We start from the raw sequence: 6,000 nt of genomic DNA, 5'->3' as shown, positions 1-6,000 counted from the left end.
TTATTATTATTATTATTATTATTATTATTATTATTATTATTATTATTATTATTATATAGCTAGGACTTTTAAAAAACAAATACACAAGGCAAGTTATGCAAATAATACCATATTACTGAAACCTAACATTTTGCAATTTAAAGGTGTAACATGCTTTTAAAACAGGTGTACACGCTACATCAAAAAACTCACCATGGAACACTTTCAGCAGAAAAGTGAAGCTAAGCTCTGAAATCTCCACTCAGATAATCCAGTTTTTGAAATGTGTATTCAATTCTATATAAAACCTCATCTGGTTACTATCCTGTCACAATTGTTTTTGTTGGAACACTTGTGGTCCAGTCAATCAGAATACATGAAATGAATATGATGAAACAAACTCACATACTGACAAGCACATTTGGCTATGTGACAACGTCAAAGTACAACAGGAGTTGGAAAAATGTATTGCTCAAAAGAAATGTGAGTGCACTTAAGACTCACCAGTTTCAAAAGCTACCAAGTTAGCCATAGCAAACTTTTCATATTAATCTCAATGGGGGTGAAATACAATTAACTTGCTCAGGATCTAACCTTATGGTTATGTTCACATGGAATGAAACCTGGAAAATCTGAAGAGTTCTGGCTTACAATAAAATATCTGTATGTGTGTATATATAGTCCATCTGTGCCCTCTTTGCTTTAGAGTTTAAGATTAAAAGTCCCTTAGGATCTCTAGCATGGCAAATGATCAGGAATTGGGGAAGCTGCAATTCAACATGTAGAGGTCCTAGACTGCCTATCCATACCTCAGGCCCTATTTTGTTCCTCTGATTGAAGCCAGGAATTAGAAACCAAGCATAATCCCTAGTGAGTGATTCAAGTTTGTGAAGTAAGCAATAAAACAGGAGCCCTGGTAGGGATGACCATTTCTAATTTGTTTAGCAATTACACTAGCAAGGGAAGCAAATACAGTATATTCATTCACAATAAGCCAGAGTTCCTCCAAATTGTGGCTTATCATTCCATGTGAACATCATAGATGGGGGTTGACTTTGCTCTAAATGGGCACTGTAGAAGTGCTTCAAATACATTAAAACTTTGCTGCAGCTTTCCCCCATGAGATTTGAAATTTTGGTCATCTGACCAAAAAAAGATGACGTTTTGCAGGAGACAAGATATCTACAAGCAAGAAATAAAGTGTATGTGTTAATTACATATCTATACAGTGCGTTCTTGCCTTACGCGGGGGATCTGTTCCAGATCCCTCCGCGTAAGGCGAATTCCGCCTATGCTCGAGTCCCATTGGAAATAATGGGGTTCGTGTGCGGCGGCGTGGCTGCGTGCAGGGCGCAATGGCCGCACGCGCCCATTCAATTGAATGGGACGCACCGCCCCTTCCGCCCCGCGTGTGCCCCGTGGCTTGAGCGCGTATGCTCAAGGCCGCGTATGGCGCGCCCGGTGCGGGTACACTGTAGTAGCATCTTAAAATTCTGTTAGCATTATTTATTGTGCTACACTACAACAAAGGAACCCCATAGACTCTAAGACCAAATTTTAGATATTCTGCTATAACAATTGAGTTGCCTTAATGCATTTAAAAAGATTTTAATCAACATAAAATATGGCCACAATTAATCTTAGACAATTACTATATTAAAATTATAGTACTTACAAAAACTCCAGGTACTATCTCAGAAGGGCAAATATATCTTCTGTCTCCTAAAGGGGGGGAATGCTACCTCTAAGATAGTGATTGAAGCAATATGTTCATATGTCATCTAATGTCACAGTATTTTTCCTACTTTATTATAATGAAATGTATGCAGATTTCATCAATTCATAGATCACATGTGATTTATCAACTCATATTTATAAGCAACAGCCCCAATTATTAAAGAACAGAGGTTGCAAACCAGAAACATGTATTTGTTCTGCCCCTCCCTCAAATATATGTCTCTCCATTTTAGGAGCAAAGAAACCAAGAGGGAGGAAAATGTGCAACACCTGGCAGGACCAAAAGAAGTCACAGTAGGCTACATTTCATTGCTATAGACAGGAAAACAAAAGTACCTGTACCTCAAGATGTATAATATTCCTTGTACATACTTTGTCTAAAAAATTATCATCTGAAGACTGAGAACATCTCAAAGTTTTTGGCTACAATTTTATTGAACTAATTTGTGAAATCTCACCCTGAAATAAATTTGGTGACTCAAACTCATGCTTTTTTATTACTCAACAGTATATTTTGAGAGTACTGAATTACATTCAAAGACTCTACCAGTTTCCCAGATCACATTAATCCCTGCTAGTATCTTCTTTTATAACTATTACATACTAAAAATTTATCCAGCTTCAACCAAACTCAAAAAAGAGGAATGCTGAGTTCTTTAATCAAAGCAGTGGAAAGTTGTCAAAAGTCAGGGTTCCTCAAAATGAGATGCAAAATAAAAATCAAGAAGAGGATATTATGCAGCACTTTAAGAACGAAAGCCAATATAGCAGAAGAAGAAAGTAAATAGAAAATAGTATGAATTTCATCATAAATATATCTGCTTTTAATTGAGGACCATGTTTTGATTAATAGATTAACTTTAATGTCAAACATTAAAGTGTCAAACACTTATTAAAAACAAAATTACAGTCACATCTCTATCATAAAACAATTTTGGACAAAAATATATATACACAGTGAGCTTCAAGGAAGATTTGCAGGTGCCAAATAACAGCCTCTACTGGCTAAAGCATGCTGGATTCAAGGTTTTGGTTGTGGAGGTGGTACCCTGATATCAACCTTGCAACCTTTCCCACACTATCTAATTACTTAAGGAAATGCATGCCATATTAACGAGTTAAATTTATTTCCTCACTGAATATTCTATTTTAGGATCATGTACTATCACAGCCAGAAGACACAGGAGCATGTACAGTAAAACACTTTAAAAGATCAGAGCACACAGCTTATCAGCCCAGCTCTCGATTAATGCAAAGACATAGGCCTCTTACAGACTGCCAAAATAAAGCTGCTTTGGGTCTCTTTAGAGGTATGCTATTTAAATGATGCATGGGTCCTAAGAGTCTGGAGGTCGCACCAAAGCCAGACTCCATTCCTAAGCACTGGAGTGCAGCTTTGGTGCAGCTTCCGGATTCTTAGGATGCATGCATCATTTAAACAGCATACCTCCAAAGAGACCCCAAGCAGCTTTATTTAGCCATGTTAATCTCAAAAGTGCTACAAGATCCTTTGCTGTTGATTTGAGCGTCTCATGGAATCACTGAATAATATGAAGCAGAATGCAATCAATAAAAGCATATACTCTCTGTGTGTTGTTTGCCTTCAAGTTGTTTTCAGTTTATGGCAACCCTAAGGTGACCCTATCACAGGGTTTTCTTGGCAAGATTTCTTCACAAGGGATTTGCCATTGATTGCCATCCTCTGAGGCTGAGAGACTGTGACTTGCCCAAGGTTGTCTAATAGGTTTTCACAACTGAACAGCAAACCCATCCCTCCATATTTCACAGAATCAGAGAGTTGGAAGAGGCCGCAAGGGCCATCCAGTCCATGCAGGAACTCTCAGTCCACGCATCCCCTGGCCATGACTTTTGCAGCTTCGATGATTTGTGGATGGTATGAGTCTGTTCTCTCTGGGAATCTCTGGGTCCTCCACTGCAACTCTATGGCCAACTTTAACCAAAGGTTGCTCTGAAAGACCCAGAGATCCCTGGAGGGGACACTCTGCCAGGCCCTGCAGCTCCTCCAGAGCAGTTCTATGGTCGATGTCTGGCAGATGGAGGACCCAGAGAGTCCTAGAGGTCTTCTTCTGTTTGTGTTGTTATCTGTGGCTTTCCCATTTATTTCCATGGGGTCCTGTGCCCAGCCCCAGCGAAGCTGGAGGGAGGAGGAGGAGGAGGAGGGGGAACGTGTCTCTAGTACTGAACGTGCCACAAGACTTCATTATTCCCGGTTTAACAAACTGAGCTGTCTGTATGGAAAGAGCCTGAACTGGTTCTCAAAAATTACATTGAAATCAGATTAAGAAAGCGGAGTAACGGGGCTTATCAAGGGCGGGGGGGGGCACATAAGAGACAAAACTTAGTTTATCGCACTAGGGAGATCCCACAACAAACTCCAACTCCCAGAATTCCATAGCCCTGAGCCGCACAAAGACTAGTGAAAGCGGTCTCAAAGCGGATTATTTGTGCAGCGCGTGGCGGAGAGAAGAGAAGGAAGCGCTGCTGGGCTTCAGCTCGGACCTCGCTTCCTCCTCCTCCTCCTGCTGCTGCTGCTGGGCCTGCGCGCGAGACTGGGGCCTACAATGGAAGGAGCCTTGGCTGGAAGCGAGGAGGGCGACGGCGGCGGTGGCGGCAATGGCCGCCTCCCTCCCTCCCTCCCTCGGCCCCCGTTTCCCTCCGCCTTGTCCACCGTCCGCCCACCGCGTCCTGAGCCCCTCCTGAGGCGGCCTGGCCTCGCTGCGCCACAACCAAGGTCCGGGCCTGGCGAGTCCCTCCGCCCGGCCTCCCTCTCTCCCTCCCTCTCGCCTCCCTTCTGCCGCTCCCTGGACCTTTTTCCCGGGCGAGAGGGGCCCCTCGCTCGCTCACTCACTCGCTCGCTCGCCCGCCCAGAGGCCTCCTCGGTCGGCGTCGGCGCCCGTCCCCGCAGAGCCAGCCCCTCGCTCAGTCAGGCCCCGGTAGCCTCGTCCATCCGCACCCAGAAGCCCTCCCCTTCCGGATCCGCCAGGGCTCTGGGCCTCGCGAGCTTCGTCGTCGCCGCCCCCCGGCCTCCTTCGGCGGAAGAGGATGGAGCTCGGCGGCTGAGGAGGAGGCCTCAAGGAAACAACCCCAGTCTGAGTCTGCTTTAACTGCCCTGGCTCAGTGCTAGGGAATCCTGGGAACTGTAGTCTTGTCAGGCATTGGGTCTTCTCTGCCAGAGAGAGCTCTGGGGCCACAATAAACTACCGTTCCCAGGATTCCCTAGCGCTGAATTAAGGCAGTTCAAGGAGTTCCCTGTGTCCCTGTTCTTGGTTGTAGTTTACTGCCGCATCACAACCCACCCGCTTCATCATCACAGTTATTGCACATTGCTTACCAGCCAGGAGATAGATATAAACATACATACATACAAAGATAGATAGATTAGATAGATAGATAGATAAGATAGATAGATAGTCAGCCAGTGCTTCTTTGCCTTCATGGAGCTTCAGGAAGCAATAATAATAATAATAATAATAATAATAATAATAATAATAATAATAACAACAAATTATTCTAGCAATAAAAACATATCAAATACATTCAATAACAACAATAGCATATTATCAATACAATAAGGTTAATAAAATACAATTAACTTTCAAAAAGCATACAGTACTAATGGAGCAATGAAATACTGTGAAAATGGTATAGACTGCAGGTAACTATTTGGCTGAAGAAGGAAAGAGAGACTTCTAGAGGCCTCACAAAATCCTCTCAGGTCCAAAATACACAGTCTGAGTCTGCTTTAACTGCCCTGGCTCAGCGCTAGGGAATCTTGGGAAGTATAGTTTATTGTGGCCCCAGAGCTCTCTCTGACAGAGAAGGCCAGAGGTCTGACAAGACTACAGTTCCCAGAATTCCCTAGCACTGAGCCAGGGCAGTTAAAGCAGACTCAGACTGGATTATTTCTGCAGTGTGTTTTGGACCTCCAGCCACTAAACTCCATCCTCTATACAATATATTATAATATTATATATTATAGTATTATATATTATTACTGTTACCAAATGCCCTTTTGGGAACTGGAAACGCAGGAAGCTGGGGGAAGGAAAGAGAGATGTCACACTGCAGAAATAACCCAGTTTGATGCCGCATTTAACTGCCAGGACTCAGCGCTATGGGATTCTGGGAATTCTGGTTTCTTATGGCGCCAGATCTTTAGTTATAAGGAAAGAAGGAAGAACAAGGGAAAGTAAAAGCTAGGAAATGATAATTTAAACTCAGGCCTTTTGCAGATGAGTTGGTTATAACAGCAGAGGACCTCAA

At 43.1% G+C, this 6,000-nt stretch overlaps 2 protein-coding genes across 4 annotated transcripts in view; both read right to left on the bottom strand.

The window, feature by feature from the left end:
* Positions 1-4,746, bottom strand: part of CUL1 (cullin 1) — a 73,964-nt gene extending 69,218 nt beyond the window's left edge. Inside the window, exon 1 of the mRNA XM_042471207.1 lies at positions 4,586-4,746. The gene's annotated coding sequence lies outside the window, so the exon portion shown is untranslated. The remainder of the gene's footprint in view (positions 1-4,585) is intronic.
* PIGA (phosphatidylinositol glycan anchor biosynthesis class A) overlaps positions 1-6,000 on the bottom strand; it is a 579,723-nt gene that overhangs the window by 333,826 nt on the left and 239,897 nt on the right. The window lies entirely within an intron of this gene.

The sequence above is a fragment of the Sceloporus undulatus genome, chromosome 6 (genome assembly GCF_019175285.1).
Source record: "Sceloporus undulatus isolate JIND9_A2432 ecotype Alabama chromosome 6, SceUnd_v1.1, whole genome shotgun sequence".
In the NCBI taxonomy this organism is placed as follows: domain Eukaryota; kingdom Metazoa; phylum Chordata; class Lepidosauria; order Squamata; family Phrynosomatidae; genus Sceloporus; species Sceloporus undulatus.
This window is presented reverse-complemented; position numbering and strand designations above follow the sequence as displayed.